Below are 17,150 nucleotides of genomic sequence, written 5' to 3'. Positions count from 1 at the left end.
GTAATCCTATCTAATAAAAGAGTAGCATGCAGATTGACCATCACTCCAACACAGAAGATCAAGATAGCTGCCCCCATGTGGACACAAGATGGCTGCCACAAGATGGCCAGCAGGGGAGGGCAATTGGGAGACACCAGGCCTGCAAGGGAAGGCAGTTGGGGGTGATCAACACTGCAGGGGGAGGGCAGTTAGGGGTGACCAGGCTGGCTGAGGAGGGAAGTTGGGGGCAAAAAGGCTGGCAGGGGAGCAGTTAGACATCAACCAGGCTGGCAGTGGAGTGGTTAGGGGGTGATCAGGCTGGCAGGCAGAACTGTTGAGGGGCAATCAGGAAGGCAGGCAGGCTAGCAGTTGGGAGCCAGCAGTCCTGGATTGTGAGAGAGATGTCTGACTGGGATTGGGCCTAAACGGGCAGTCGGACATCTCTTGAGGGGTCCCAGATTAGAGAGTGTGCAGGCTGGGCTGAGGGACACCACCACCTGTTCTCTCCCACCCACATGCATGAATTTCATGCACCAGGCCTCTAGTATAGTAGTATAAAATCAGAAAGCATGATGCCTCCAGATTTTTTCTTTCTCAGGATTGCTTTGTCTTTGTCTCTCAAGGTCTTTTATGGTTCTACTAGAGGCCCACTGCATGAAAATTCATGCACTGAAGGGAGGTCCCTCAGCCTGCCCTGCCCTTCTCACAGTCTGGGAGCAGATGCTCTATCCATTGAGCTAAACTAGTTAGGGCTAGTCTCTTATTCTATAAAGTAAAACTTTGTTTTTAGCTTGAATGATAGAAAAGATAAACTTAACTGTCTGACCTTGCAAGCTAGCCATCTAAAGGGGCTGATACATTATATTAATTCCCATATTCTGCCATGTGCTTGTTCATCCAATGTTACAGGTGTTTCATTAGATATAGTATGTACTCAAAGTTACAAGTTGTCTGTATAGATATTACAGGTGTTTGATTAGATACAAGCTGTCTTATACAAAGAACTAGAAGGATATAAAAAAGGAAATACTCCCTCCTGTGTTAGTTCAGAATTTGACAGGGGTAATCTGCTCTGAACCTGTGTGCAATAAAGATGACTCCTAACTAATTGGCTCATTAGGCCTCTTGTCTAGCTCTCCAACTTGCAATACAACAATCTCCCATAAACCTTCATTAAAACCTTTTACTTATCTAGTTTTCCATACTTTTCCATATTTGCAGAATAAGGGAATATATCCTTTGGTCCTAAAAAAGCAATCTCATGAGTTCCAAAAAAAGAAAATGGACAGTTTGTCTGTGGGAAGTCTGTAGCTCCAACAGGAACTTACGCTTGAGCTGACCAAATGAAGATAACCTTTCATCTTGAAGATAAGGTCTCCAGGTTTGAAATTAAGAGTCATGTTTCTCAAGGGGTGATTCTAGGGGTTCAATGTCCCAAAGGTCAAAATCTGGGGTTGCCTCTAGGCTCCCAGGCAAGCCGCTAGCCAGCTCTTTTATTACAGAGGCTTTTTCTTTTAATGTTATTAAAAGTTTGAAAAATGAAAAGGAAATAACCTATAATTTTACCAGTCTCATATATATTACACCTGTGATGTATTTTTCAAGTTATTTCTGGTAAAGTGTTCTAAAGATTTGTTATACAATGTGAATAATTTAATACTACTGAATTTAAGATGATAAATTTAATCTTCTGTGTTTTCCACCATAATAAAAAAAACAAAGATAGAATATACAACACACAGCGTGAACTCTAATGTAAACTATGTACTTTACTTAACAATGTACCAATATTGGCTCATCAGTTGTAACAAATGTGTCCCACTAAAGCAAGATGTTAAAAAGGGGAAATTGTGGGAAAGAGTGAAGGGGTATATAGAACTCTGAGTTTTTCACTCAATTTTTTTTTCTTTGAACCTAAAACTCCTTAAAAAAGAGTTGAATTTAAAACAGTATTTCCTACTATAAAGCATATTCCATTTGTAAATATCATTTGCCTACATTCAATCACAATGACTACACGTTTCATATTCCTTGAGGAACTACTCAATTACATATATGACTGCTCACAATATTTCTCCAAACAGTATAAAACAGATAAAGATCCCTGCTGTCTTTCTTGCACTCTTCCACTGGTTACAACTTGCTCTTCCCCTATGTAGCAACTGTGGGGAGTTAAGGACAAAACAGTTACTGAACTCTTACAGCTTTTCTCAACAGGTGTTCCATGAGAGAACAAAGATATCTACCGGGCAATGAACCAACTGTTCTCCTACATATCTAGAATGGCAGTAGTTTTGTGCCAAATAGGAGGAAAATTGAGAAAGTAATCACTGGAAAAAAAAAATAAATATATATATATATATATATATATATATATATATATATATATATATATATATATATAATTCTGTGGTTCAGATGAGGAACCCTGGTTGAGAAAGATGTTAGAGATATGGAAAACTAACCAGAACTAACTTATAACATTAAGAGTAGCTAATACTCAGTAATCTCATTCCTATTTTGTATAGATAAGAGAAGCTAACAAAACAAAAACATATATGTAACATTGGGTAAGACCTGTAAAGAAACTACTTTAACTTAATCTTTCAAAATATATTCTTAAGCTGCCTCTGCTAAACTCTACAGATCAATCAAATACATCATAACCATTAATAGTTTCCTAATAAGTATATAATCCTCACATAAGAAAATGAGTATACTCGAATCCTGAGGGAAATATAAGAAAGACCAGAATTATTCTGACCAGGATTGAAAACAGGAAGCTCTTAAAAAATAAAATCTATAATAATAAAAGGGCAATATGCTAATTAGACCAGAAATCTTCCGGACGTCCATCCTTCCTGATGAAGCTAGGGCCAGGGCCAGAGGGTGGGATGGGGGAAGTTGGGGAAGTTGGGGGGCGGGGGAGCGAAGCCAGCCTGGATTCCGGGTGCCTGCAGGTGGCTGGAGAGAAGCCAGCCTGGATTCCGGGTGCCTGCAGGCGGCTGGAGAGAAGCCAGCCTGGATTCCGGGTGCCTGCAGGCGGCTGGAGAGAAGCCAGCCTGGATTCCGGGTGCCTGCAGGTGGCTGGAGAGAAGCCAGCCTGGATTCCGGGTGCCTGCAGGCGGCTGGAGAGAAGCCAGCCTGGATTCCGGGTGCCTGCAGGCGGCTGGAGAGAAGCCAGCCCGGGTCCGGGTACCTGCTGGTGGCTAGAGGAGGGAAGCCCGGATCCCAGGTGCCAGAGGAAAGCTGGTGTTGGCAGCCTGGGTCCTAGGTGCCAGAGGGAAGCCTGTGCTGGAAGCCAGAGGAAAGAAGGCCTACTCTTGCACGAATTTTCATGCATCGGGCCTCTAGTATTAAAATAATACCATTTTAAAATTTATCATTTACAAATAGGTTAGGATCTGAAACAATGGTTTCAGAGCATTCTGCCAGCTTCATGAAATGCAACCTTATTCCGTTTCTTTTCTCTTTACTGCTTTCCTTATTTTTTTTCTTCTTCTATTCATACCTTAAATTTGCAAGTCATTCCAAGGTGCTTTTAGCCTGACAGTTCTCAACACCAAAGAGAGCTATTAATAAGAATTGGGTTTCCTGTTCCATCATTCATGGTCAAGTTTCTAAGTCAGAGAAAACACAAATGCCCAGTCTTTACCCCCATACAGAACTTCTGCTTGACAATAAGTCAACACAGATGGTAATCTAAATGCCTTCCTTTGTCTCTCCCTAGTATGCAGCCCTCACCAGCCCTTCCTGTAAAGCACATGTGTCAAACACAAGGCCCGCGGGCCAAATCCATCCCGCCAGGCCTTGCAATGTGGCCCGCACCGCGCTGTCATCACTGCACTCCGCTGCGTTTCCATCACAATGACAGTTTATGACTGTTCCGTAAACCATTCGTCCCGCGATTTAGGCTGGATTTTAGATTTTGGCCCCTTCTCTGATTGAGTTCGACACCCCTACTGTAAAGAGAAAGTATTTCTTAACAGAAAAAGAGAGAAGGGAACAATGCTGTGTAAAAAAGCAAAGTACACTGGACTTAGAAGTTTTTTCTTTTTCTTTTTAATTCCAGAGAGGAAGGGAGAGGGAGATAGAAATAAAAAACATCAATGATGAGAGAGAATCATTAATTGTCTGCTTCCTGAATGTCCCCTACTGGGAATAGAGCCCGCAAGCCAGGCATATGCCCTGATGGGGAATTGAACCAGCAACCTCGTGGTGCACAGGATGATGCTCAACCAACTAAACTACCAGCTAGAAAGAGTAAATTCACACACACACACACACACACACACTCTTCAGGGTAAAAAGAAAAAATGTAAAATACTGATCAACAATAATGCATTATATGCACTGTAGAACACAATACTTTATGCGCTTTCCTATTAAATTAAAGCCTCTAAATCCTACTGTGATATAGAAATGATATGTGAAAACAGAATGAAGGAATCAATATTTAATAAGATGTGACCTTGCATTTGCAGAGAATTCTGCATTTTATAAGTGCTCCAATGTTCATTTGCATTATATTCAATTTCCAGATATAGAAAATTAGGCACTTGTATTAAAATATAATAACAATTCCATGTCAAAACTCAAGCGTAGGTATATGACATGTTATTCAGTCTCCTTCAACAGCAAAGAATTGAGTGTACGATGGGCCAATCTGTAAGAATAAAATATATTTCTGGCAAATGAAGTCTCTTTCTGCCTAAATAACAATTTCAGTGGTATTTTTTTTTTTTTTAGCATTACAGCAACATACATCTTTATAGATACTCTTTTATAACAACCTGTCTATAATTATGTTTTCTCTAAAAACAAACCTGCTAGGTTGACAGCAAGAGTAGATATTTCATAGAATGTTTTACTTCCTTTTAAGCCTTTATTCCAACTTATTTATCCAAGTACTTTTATTTTTATTTTTTATTGAATTTATTGGAGTGATAGTGGTTAATAAAATTATATAGGTTTCAGGTGTATAATACATTAGTACATTACACTGTGTGTTCACCACTCTAAGTCAAATCTCCTTTCATCCACTTATCCTCTCTATATCCTCTTCTAATCTGCCTTCCCTTCCCTTTCCCTCTGGTAATCACCACACTATTGTCTGTGCCTGTGAATTTGTTGTATGTATTTTTGTGAGGTTTTTTTTTCTCAATCCCTTCACCTTTCCACTCAGCCCCCACAAACCCCTTCACCTCTGACAGCTGTCAGTCTGTTCTCTATTTTTCAAGGTACTTCTAAAAAGATTTCCCTTGCTTACATAAAGATATTTAAAACTTTAGGATTTAATTAAAGTCAAAATTAGAACATCACAAATTCAAATGGTACTAAACATGTAGCTAAGTTTATATTGTTGTACATTTTGTTTTGTTTTATTAAACTGAGGTCCAGAAAATCAAGTGTCTCTACTCAAGGTAATCTAGTTAATTAATCTACAATAGATACCAGACCTTACTAACTTGACTTAAGTGGCTATTAATTTTGAAGTCAGTCAAACCTGTGATTTCAGACTTGGCAATTTAGAGCTTCCATAAAACAGAATAATAACACTGCAAATGACTATGAAGAGAATTAAATAAGAAATTGCTTGTAAAATGCTGAGCACAGTGCCTACACACAATAAATTATGAATAAATGTTTGTTGGGGAGGTAATATAAGAGGATGCTAGTGATGGTGATAATTCAAATAAAACTGTACAATATAATATAAATTTCACTAAAATATTACATAAGTATAAAATTATTCCTTTTAGTGCAAACAATTAAAATGAAAAGTAATACTCTAATCATAAACATATATCTATTATCTATCCTTGCTATACTAATCAAGGAAGTGGACATTTTTGTTCTTTTTCTTTTAACCTAAGAAGCATTTCATCCATGGAATCAATTTGCCATTTTTAAGAAATCTTATATTTTGATTTAAAAGCTGTCTAGTCCAACAACAATAAAAATCCAATTAAAAATGGGCAAAAGACTTGATTAGACATTTCTCCAAGGAAGATATTCAAATGAATACAAGGTGCTCAACTTTAGGGAAATGCAAATCAAAATCACAATGAGATACCACTTCACATCCATTAGGATAGCTTTTTTTTTTTTTTTTTTTTTTTTTTTTTTTAGCAGAAAATAACAAATGTTGGAGAAAATGTGGGACCTTTGTGCACAGTTAGTGGGAATGTAATATAGTGCAGCGGCTATGGAAAACAGTTAAACATAGAATTACAATAGGATCCAGCGTTCCACTCCTAGATATATATCCAAAAGAATGAAAAGCAGGGACTCAAGTAGATACTTGTATACCCGTGTTCATAGCAGCATTATTCACAATAGCCATAAGGTAGAATAGTTGAAATGTCCATCAACAGAAAAGTGGATAAAAAAAATGTGTGCAAACATAATAATGGAATATTATTCAGTCTTAAGAAAATTCACTGCTGGAGGGAATGTAAACTGATGAAAACTGTATGGCGATTCCTAAAAAAATTAAGAATAGTTACCTTCCATATGACTCAGCAGTCCCTCTTCTGGGTACCTACACCCAAAAATTGAAAGCGGCGTATATGCACCTTTATTTAATTGCACCATTACTCATGGTGTCCAAGATATAACAACAAGTGTCCTTTGATAGGTGATTGAATAAAGAAGATGTGGTACCTATATTCAATGGCATACTATTCAGCCATAAGAAAAGATGAAATACTGCCATTTTTTACAACATGGATGGACCCTGAGAATATCATGCTAAATGAAATAAGTCAGTCAGAAAAGGTTAAGGACCATATGATTTCACTCATATGTGGGATATAAAACTGAAAGTAACAAATGAACAAATAAGAAAAAAAAACCTCAGACACAGACAACAGTATGGTAGTTACCACAGGGAAGGGGGGTTAGAGCTAGAGAAGCATAAAGGAGGCCAAATATATGGTGACAGAAAATTTAACTTTGGGTGGTGGGCACACCATGCAATATACAAATTATATATCATAGAAACATACACTTAAAACCTATATAATTTTATTAACCAATGTCACCTAAATAAATTTAATGAAAAGAAAAAATACTAAAAATAAGGTGCCCGGATTTTAAAAAGAAATGAAATTCTGATATATCCTATAACAAGGATGAAGCTTGAAGACATTATATTAAGAGAAATAAACCAGATACAATAGAACAAAATTGTATGATTTTACTTATAGGAGTTGTTTTTGAGATAGAAAATAGAATAGAGGTTAACAGGAATTGAAGAGAGGAGAGAATAAGAAGTTATCATTTGCCCTGGCCAGTGTTGCTTAGTTGGTTGAAGCATTCTACCTCACACCAAAAAGTGGCGGGTTCAATTCTGGTCAGACACACACCCAGATTTCAGGTTTGGTCCTCAGTTAGAGTATATGTGGGAGGTTACCGATTGATGTTTCTCTCTCACACTGATGTTTCTCCCCCTCTTTTCTCTCTTTAAAAACAAATTTAAAAATGCATAGTTGTTGGGGAGAAACCAAGATGGCACCTGAAATTGCTGCCTCACAAAACCACTTCAAGGCTACAACTAAAAGACAAAACGGACATCATCCAGAACCGCAGAAAGGCTGGCTGAGTGGAAATTCTACAACTAGAAGGAAAGGGAAAAGCACACTGAGGTTCACAGGAGATATAGGAGTAAAGTGCGAAGATACGGGGGCACGAGCGAGGAAAAAGCTGGCAGCTGAGTACACGGTTGTCTTTTTCAATCTGGAGGGAGACACAAGCTCCAGAAAGTGGAAGATAATATAAGAAACCCCTGGGACAATTTCAAGCGAACCAACATCAGAATTATTGGGGTGCCAGAAGAAGAGAAAGAGCAAGATACTGAAAACCTATTTGAAGAAATAATGACCAAAAACTTCCCCTACCTGAAAGAAATAGACTTACAAGTCCAGGAAGAGTGGAGAACCCCACACTAAAGGAAACCAAAAAGGACCACACAAAGACACATAATTAAAATGCCAAGAGCAAAAGACAAAGAATATTAAAAGCAGCAAGAGAACAACAGTTAATTACCTATTATACAAGGGAGTACCCATATGACTGTCAGCTGATTTCTCAACAGAAACCATGCAGGCCAGATGGGAGTGGCAAGAAATTTTCAAAGTGATGAATAGCAAGATCCTACAACCAAGATTACTCTATACAGCAAAGTTATTCAGATTGGAGGGTCAAATAAAGAGCTTCACAGATAAGAAAAAGCTAAAAGAGTTCATCACCATCAAACCAGTATTATATGAAATGCTGAAAGGTATTCTTTAAGAAGAGAAGAAAGAAGAAAAAGGTAAAGATAAAAATTATGAACAACAGCCAAAACTGGTTTGGCTCAGTGGTAGAGCTTCGGTCTGCGAACTGAAGGGTCACGGGTTCGATTCCAGTTAAGGGCATGTACCTTGGTTGCGGGCACATCCCCAGTAGGGGGTGTGCAAGAGGCAGCTGATGGATGATTCTCTCTCATCGACGTTTCTAGCTCTCTCTCCCTTCTTCTCTGTAAAAAATCAATAAAATATATATTAAAAAAAATTATGAACAACAAATACATATCTATCGACAAGTGAATCTAAAAAATCCAGTGAATAAAAAATTTTATGAACAGAATAAACTGGGAATATAATAGAATCAAGGGTATAGAAAGGGAGTGGGCTGACAATTTTTTTGGGGAAAGGGTGTAGGGGGAGAGGGAAGAGACTGGACAAAAATCATACACCTATGGATGAGGACAGTGAGGGGAGGTAAGGGTAGAGGGTGGGGTGGGAACCTGGTGGAAGGGAGCTATGGGGGAAAAAAGAGGAACAATTGTAATAATCTGAACAATAAATATTTATTTATTTTTAAAAATATATTTTATTGATTTTTTACAGAGAGGAAGAGAGAGAGAGCTAAAGAGCTAGAAACGTCAATGAGAGAAACATCGACCAGTTGCCTCTTGCATACCCCCTACCGGGGATGTGCCCGCAACCAATGTATATGCCCTTGACCGGAATCGAACCTGGGACCTTTCAGTCCACAGACTGACGCTCTACCACTGAGCCAAACCGGTTTCGGCTGAACAATAAATATTTATTAAGAAAAAGAAAACAGTGCAAAGACAAAAAAAAAAAAAGAAGAACAATATAATTAGTTCCTCAGATAACTGTATATTTTACTCTTCCCACAGTTAAACATGATGAAATTGGAAAAATAAAATCTTTGTAGACATTACTTTTTGTTATTGTTATTATTAAGTTACTAGTGGCCCGGTGCACGAAATTTGCGCACAGTGGGGGGTAGGGGTTCCTCAGCCCAGCCTGCATCCTCTCCAATTGGGGACCCCTTGGGGGATGTCTGACTGCCGATTTAGGCCCGATGCCGTAGGGATATACCTCTCACAATCTGGGACCACTGGCTTATAACTGCTCACCTGCTTGCCTGCCTGATTGCCCCTAACTGCATCCGCCTGCTTGTCTGATTGACCCTAAACCCTCATTCCTGCCTGCCTAATTACCCCTAACTGCCCTCCCCTGCTAGCCTTATCTCGCCCCCAACTGTTCTCCCGTGCTGGCCTGATCTCGCCCCCAACTGTTCTCCCGTGCTGGCCTGATCTCACCCCCAACTGACCTCCTCTGCCAGCCAATTTGGTTCTGATTGGTTGGTTTCTATGCCAGTCTGTATTTCTGGACCTATCAATGGGGCCTTGTCAGAAAGATGGGGCTCATCAGAAGCCCCAGTGGAGGCCTGGAGAGAAATAGAGGTGCAGCTGCTGGCCAGACTGGGAGAGAAAGAAAGAGGCAAGTGCTGATCAAAAGCTACCACAGAGGCAACAAATCAGTCCCTCCTTCTCTCTTCAGGCCTCTTTCTGACCCTGATTCACAGCCCCCTCTGCAGTCAGTGTTGGGGCACCACACCTGCAGTGGAAGCAGTAAGCGCTGACTACAGGACTGACTTCCAGCGAGTCGCTCCTCAGTCATTACTGGTGATTACAACCCAGGTTTTTTATATATTAGGATATTTAATGAGAACCTACTATATCTAAGACAGTTGGCATACATTAATCTTCGCAAGAACCCCAAAGATAGTGTATTGTCATTTCAATTTTGCAAATGAAATAAACTCAAGTTCAGAGAAATTAATTTTCTCAACACCCAGAAGTGATGGAGTTGGGTTTTAGAATACAGATCTGTCTAAACTAAAGCATTTGCCACCAATGTTAGCAATTAAAGTTCCAATCTCCATTGAAATGAACTGTTAACATTTCTTTCCAACGAAGACAAGACAGTGGAGTAAACAATATTGCTTCAATTATATTTTCTCTAAAAATACAATGAATCATCAGAATAATATGTAAAGATACAAAACCAGCCATTAATGTTAACTACAGTTTAAAAAAATTAATTTGAGAAAGAGAGAGAGGGAAATGTGGCAGAGAAACATAAATTGGTAGCCTCCCACACATGCCCTAACCAGGGATCCAACCCACAATCCAGGTATGTATCCTGACTGGAACCAAAAGGACAATGATACAACCAACCCAGCACCCGGTTTTAAAGTGACAGCAATTAGTGACAATTATAATGATATATTTTTCATATAATACACAAATGAAGTGGTTTTTACACTTTTTAAAACATGAAATAATTGCCCTAGTCAGTTTGGCTCAGTGGATAGAGTGTTGGCCTGCAGACTTAAGGGTCCCAGGTTCGATTCTGGTCAAGGGTCCATGCCCAGATTGTGGGCTCAATCCCTAGTATGCAGAAGGCAGCCGGTCAATGATTCTCTCTCATCATTAATGTTTCTGTCTCTCTCCCTCTTCCTTCCTCCTTGAAATAAATGAAAATATACTTGAAACAAATAAACACATGAAATAATTGAAGAGAATCAAGCATTTAACCATATTACCTACATATACTTAAAAACTTAGAACATATTAATTTACTATTTATAAGCTGCAGTTAATAAAATTAATCCACTGTAGTAAAAATATTTATCAAAAATCAATTTTATCAAACTGCCAAATAAGCATAATATTAAAGTTAGAAAATCTGAATATTCCAGAGTAAGAATACAGTAACAGTACAGATAAATACACTTGAAGAGTTTATTTTTTAAATTTATTTTTATTGATTTTTTTATAGAGAGGAAGGGAGAGGGATAGAGAGTTAGAAACATCTATGAGAGAGAAATATCAATCAGCTGCCTCCTGCACACTCCCTACTGATACATGCCCTGGACTGGAATTGAACCTGGGACCCTTGAGTCCGCAGGCCGACGCTCTATTCACTGAGCCAAACCCGATAGGACTTACTTGTTTATTTTTTAAATATGTTTTTATTGATTTCAGAGAGAAAGGGCGAGGAAGAGAGAGATAGAAACATCAATGATGAGAGAATCATCTATCACCATGCCTCACACTGGGGATTGAGCTCCCAACTCAGGTACTTGAAGAGTTTAAGTTCTATAAATTAATAAAATAACAGATATTAAAAACAAAAAAATCATGTGGCTCAGCCAGCTGGAGCTTTGTCCCCTACACTAAAAGATTATGGGTTCTATTCCCAATGAGGGCACACGTCTAGGTTGAGGGTTTGATCCCCAGTCAGAGCACACACAGGAGACAACTGACCTATGTTTCTCTCTCACATTAATGTTTATCTCTCCCTTCCTCTTTCTAAAAATAAATAAAAACATATCCTTGGGTAAGGATTTAAAAAAGGGGGGAGGGGAGCCCCAGCTAGCTTGGCTCAGTGAATAGAGCATCAGCCTGCAGACTGAAGAGTCCCAGGTTCAATTCCAGTCAAGGGCACATGCCCAGGCTGTGGGCTTGATCCCAGTGGGGGTGTGCAGGAGGCAGCTGATCAGTGATTCTCTCTCATTATTGATGTTTCTATCTCTCCCTCCCTTTTCCTCCCTCTCTGAAATAAATAAAAAGATATTTTTAAAAGGGTGGGAGGAATCAACACATACACTGTAAAGTATAATTTAATTTATACTGGGAAAGGAAAGCAAGTTCTCTTAATTATAAAATAAATACATAAAAATTATTTCAGTGAACATCTGTTATTTTTGCCTGTCTAGCAACTCTCCCATCTCTGGGAAATAACACCTCAATTTTCCTTGAGCAATTATATGCCTCCTACCCTTAATTCATGTGGTTTGAAACTGTATACCCCCTACAACCCACTCCAGGGTAGGAACAAGAGCCAATCCTGGCCACACAAAGCATTTTATCACTCTAGCTACAGAGACTGCTTCTAGGACAAGCCAATGAGATGCCCTCCCATACAGTAGAAAAAGGAAAGTTCTTTCTCTTCTGGGGTTTCTCAGGTTAGAGGAAGTAAGTAAGGCTAGTGCTATTAGTACCATTATTTGCAGAGTCTGACTTTAGACTCTTTACGTTTCCACACTGATTCCCAAACATGCAAGGAAACTAATAGCTACCTGTGGCAGAGGAAAAGATAAATTATGATTTTTGACTTTCAAACATAATTTCTATTTTCCAAAATAGACACCTATTACTTTTATAACAGGAAGTATGGAACATGGGAAATATGCCCATGTGTCTTCCTCTCATATATGCTCAGAAATCAATATTTAGCCGGGTCCGGTTTGGCTCAATGGATAGAGCGTCGGCTTGGGGACTGAAAGGTCCTGGGTTCGATTCCGGTCAAGGTCATGTACCTTGGTTGCGGGCATATCCTCAGTAGGGGGTTTGTAAGAGGCAGCTAATCGATGACTCTCATCAGTGTTTCTAACTCTCTCTCTCTCCCTTCCTCTCTGTACAAAATCAATAAAATATATTTTAAAAAAAGAAATCAATATTTAATACCTTAAAAGCATTAATAATTTTCTCATAATTTACCAAAGTATGTAGAAAATCTATTTTAAAATAATTAACTTTTCCTCTTGGCACAAAAGCAAACTATTTTTATCCAGGGTGGGGGGGTGGGGGGAGTTGTGAGTAAACTTTTAAAAAACGGATTCTCTTTTTAAAAGGGATATATTAAACAATTCTATATGGGGAAGAAATGGCTAATGTTCAGCAAGTGCTATAGCCATTGTATCAATAAAAATTCCTCAAAAGGGAAACAAAGGAAAAAACAAATGGGACCACATAAAAATAAAATAAAAAGCTTCCACACAGCAAAAGAAACCACCAACAATGAAAAGGGATCCCACAGCATGGGAGAACATATTTGCAGATGAAACATCTCATAAGGAGTTAATATCCAAAATATATAAGGAACACATACAACTTAACAAAAGGAAGACAGTCCAATTAAAAATAGGCAATGGACCTAAATAGATATTGCTCCAGAGGGGACACACAGATGGTCAAGACATTAAAAAAAAAGTCATTAATCATCTGAAAGATGCAAATCTCTGTCAGAATGGCTACCATCAACAAATCAACACATGACAAGTGCTGGTGAAGATGTGGAAAAAGGGAATCCTAATACACTGATAGTGGGAATGCAGATTGGTGCAGCCACTATGGAAAACACTATGGAGTTTCCTCAAAAAATTAAATATGGAACTGCCATTTGACCTAGTGAGCCCACTTTGAAGAATTATCTGCCTCAAACACCAATCAGAAAAAAATATATGCACTCCTATTTTCATAACAGCGTTATTTACAATAACTAAGATCTGGAAACAGCCCATCAGTAGGTGAGTGGATAAAAAAAGCTGTGGTACATTTGCACCATGGAATACTATACAATGATAAACAAGAAAGATCTCTTACCCTTCAGACAGCACGAAGGGACCTGGAGAGTATTATGCTAAGTTAAATAGGCCAGTCAGAGAAAGACAAGTATCACATGATCTCACTCATATGAAGAATCTAATGAAAAAATAAACTGATGAACAAAATACATCTAGAGCCATAAAAGCATGAAATAGACTGATGAATCTCAGAGGGAAGGCAGGCAGGAGTAGAGATTAACCAAAGAACTGATAGCATATATGCATAACCCATGGACACCGACAATAGTGAGATGAAGGCCTGGAGGGTGGGGGACGGGTGCAAGGTGGAGGGAGATATCTGTAACACTTGCAACAATAAAGATAATTTTTTTAAAAAAGAGGTAAAACGAAAGATTAAAAGTGGCCACATTAGATTTAATAACTATCAATTACTTTAGTCCTATAATGTTTAATAATATAAGGTTTGGAAGATCCATTAAATCTTTCAGTTATAATTATTTTGCATAATATTGCATTATGGAAAAAAATATTGCATTATGGGAGACATTACATATTATTGTTTTATTCTTTTCTTTTTAATATATTTTATTGATTTTTTTTACAGAGAGGAAGGGAGAGGGATAGAAAGCTAGATACATCAATGAGAGAGGGACATTGACCAGCTGCCTCCTGCACACTCCCCACCAGGGATGTGCTCGCAACCAATGTACATGCCCTTGACCAGAATTGAACCCAGGACCTCTCAGTCCGCAGGCCAACGCTCTATCCACTGAGCCAAACCCGTTTCAGCTATTGTTTTATTCTTAAACTAGAGGCAATTATAAGCTTCCTACCCTTAATTCATGTGGTTTGAAACTGTATATTCCCCACAACCCACAAAATTCGTGCACTTGGCAGGGGATCCCTCAGCCTGGCCTGCACCCTCTCGCAGTCTGGGAGCCTCAGGGGATGTCCTGGAAGCGGGCCTAAGCTGGCAGTTGGACATCCTTGGTGCTGCTTTGGAGGCGGGAGAGGCTCCTGCCTCCGCCACTGTGCTTGCCAGCCAAGAGCCTGGCTTCTGGTTGAACAGCACTTCCCCTGTGGATGCACACTGACCACCAGGGGGCAGCTCCTGCATTGAGCATCTGCCCCCAGTGGTCAGTGCACATCATAGCGACTGGTCGTTTCACCGTTCAGTGGACGTGCATGTTAGCCTTTTATTATATAGGATACACAGGAAAGTCAGTCTCAAGATGAACCTCTTGAGAATGTAAAAAGTCTACTTACTAAATATAGTAAATATTCTAGAGATTATAAAGACAGCAATACACACTTTTGTACTTTTTTTTTTTAGGACACCACAGATTTTATTTCTGTGGTATATGTCTATTTTTTTAATTTTTTTATTGATTATAGCATCACATAATTGTCCTCATCCCCCCAACACACTTTTGTATTCTTGCTTATTAGTTTTTATTAACTAATTCAGGCGTCCTCAAACTTTTTAAAGTGGGGGCCAGATCACAGTCCCTCAGAGAGCTGGAGGGCCGGACTATATGAACTACTAATTCCTACTGTAACACCTCGGCTGCGCTCACTGCCCAAAAAACCTGGCGGGCCGGATCAGACTCCTCTGCGGGCCGCATGTGGCCCGAGGGCCATAGTTTGAAGACCCCTGATTACTAATTCTTTCTTCCAAGACATACAACCCACTCCTGAACCTATGCTTATTGCCAGTATTATTCTGTGTTTTATAGTCCTCATTAATTAAGGACACTTAGAGGTGTTAATGACACTTTCTTGCCATAATTAGGTAGCCAGAGTGGTGTTCTTAAGTGGAAGAGATAATCAGGGACCTAAGAAGGGTGACAATAAAGAGTAGCTGGAGGCCAGAGCCACCTTCCCTCATGCAAGAGGTAGAAGGTCCTTAAAAGTTCTTAAAATAAGGTGATAATCAACAAGCTCATTACCTTGTCCAACACCAGTAAGACAGCAGGTTGATCATCCTGGTCAACACCTATGTTTTAAGATGCTGACATTTTACTAACTGGTCATGTGGTTTTAATGAAATCTAAAGTCTCCTGCTGCTATCAACTCAAACCTGTTTCACTTTTCCTGCAAACTCCTTTCTTCCACGGCAAGATCACTAGCAATCCCTGAACCGAAGGGATAACAAAGGTATAGCCAAGAACCCACCCCAAAACACTGTGATAGTCACATCTGTTAATAACATGATGGAAAGAAAATGGATCTTTCCAGGTACCACAGGGAGGATAAAACATTTTACTTTAGTCCAACAGCTATAAAATGGCTATTCCGCTAACATGTCAAATACATACAATATAGTTGTGGCAGCTGAAAGAGAAGGTAAAGAAACCATAAACATTAAGATCCCAGAGATGGAAACCTAACAGTCCGTTTTAAACTCTCCTGCCAACTCTCACATGGAGTCAATAACGCCTGGCTCATCCTCGCAGCATCGTGTGGTGGGTGAGGACAGGATGGCGAGAAGGAAACTTGGGAGAGAAAGGAGGAGACCGGGAAGGCGCCGGAAGAAACAAAAACTGAACAGTCCCAGGACCCAGCACTTGGTGTTGCTCCTTCGGGTCCCCGCTGACTTTCCACTTGTTTGGTTTCAGTGGCTGATACCTCTCCCCGATCCGAGATCTAACTGTCAACTCCCCACCCACTTCCAGCCACACCCACCAGCCCCCGTGGAACCGACCCGGTCTCCCGGCGTCTCCGGGGCGCCCGAGTGAGCCCAGCGGCTGGGAGGGAACCGGCGCCCGGAGAACTTGTCCCGGGACGGACGGAGCAGAAGGGACGGGGAAGAAGTCAGGAGGAAGACTCGGGACTCCTCTCCAGCCCCTGAACCGGCGCCTCCGGGAGAGACAGCGATCCCCGCCCGGCGAGATCGCCTGCGCCCGGAGCGGACGAACGGCCGGTCCCGGAGACCAGGTCCCTAAAGCGCGGTCACCCCCTTCCATTCTGCCTCCCGTAAATAACGCCGGTCCCCTCGCACCTCTCCGAGCTCAGCACTCACCCGGCCACGCCGAAGCGCCAGTTGCTTCTGCGTCAAATCCTCCCTCCTCGGAAAACCACAGAGACGGAGAAACAGCGAGACGAGCCTCCACCGCCGCCCACCGCCGGTGACTCCCCCGGCCGCGGGGCCTGTCGGGATAGTGGCGAAGGCGAGTGGGCGGGGCGCGGAGGGAAGGAGTGGGCGGCGGGGAACGGGGGAAACAGGCAGCCGCGCCCCGGCCATAGCCCCGCCCCGCCCTCAGGCCCCGCCCCGCCTTGGCCCCGCCTAGCTCTCTGGCCACGTCACGCCCTCAGGCCCCGCCCCCTCAGTGTTTAGGCGGGAAAGACACACACACACACACACACACTCACACTCACACACACTCACACACACTCTCTCACACACACACACACTCACACACACACACACACACATACACACTCTCACATACACA

General features: G+C 40.6%; 1 protein-coding gene across 6 annotated transcripts in view; it reads right to left on the bottom strand.

Annotated features, from left to right (window-relative positions):
• Positions 1–16,865, bottom strand: part of MICU1 (mitochondrial calcium uptake 1) — a 142,950-nt gene extending 126,085 nt beyond the window's left edge. For 5 of the 6 annotated variants that reach the window (XM_045581739.1, XM_045581742.1, XM_036437778.2 and 2 more), the window contains exon 1: positions 16,718–16,865. The gene's annotated coding sequence lies outside the window, so the exon portion shown is untranslated. The remainder of the gene's footprint in view (positions 1–16,717) is intronic. The other variant, XM_045581740.1, reaches the window with a different exon arrangement.
• Between the last annotated feature and the right edge of the window lie 285 nt (positions 16,866–17,150).

This window comes from Pipistrellus kuhlii, unplaced genomic scaffold (assembly GCF_014108245.1).
Source record: "Pipistrellus kuhlii isolate mPipKuh1 unplaced genomic scaffold, mPipKuh1.p scaffold_m20_p_15, whole genome shotgun sequence".
Taxonomy (NCBI): domain Eukaryota; kingdom Metazoa; phylum Chordata; class Mammalia; order Chiroptera; family Vespertilionidae; genus Pipistrellus; species Pipistrellus kuhlii.
The sequence above is the reverse complement of the archived record's forward strand: the minus strand, read 5'-3'. Positions and strand labels throughout refer to the sequence as shown.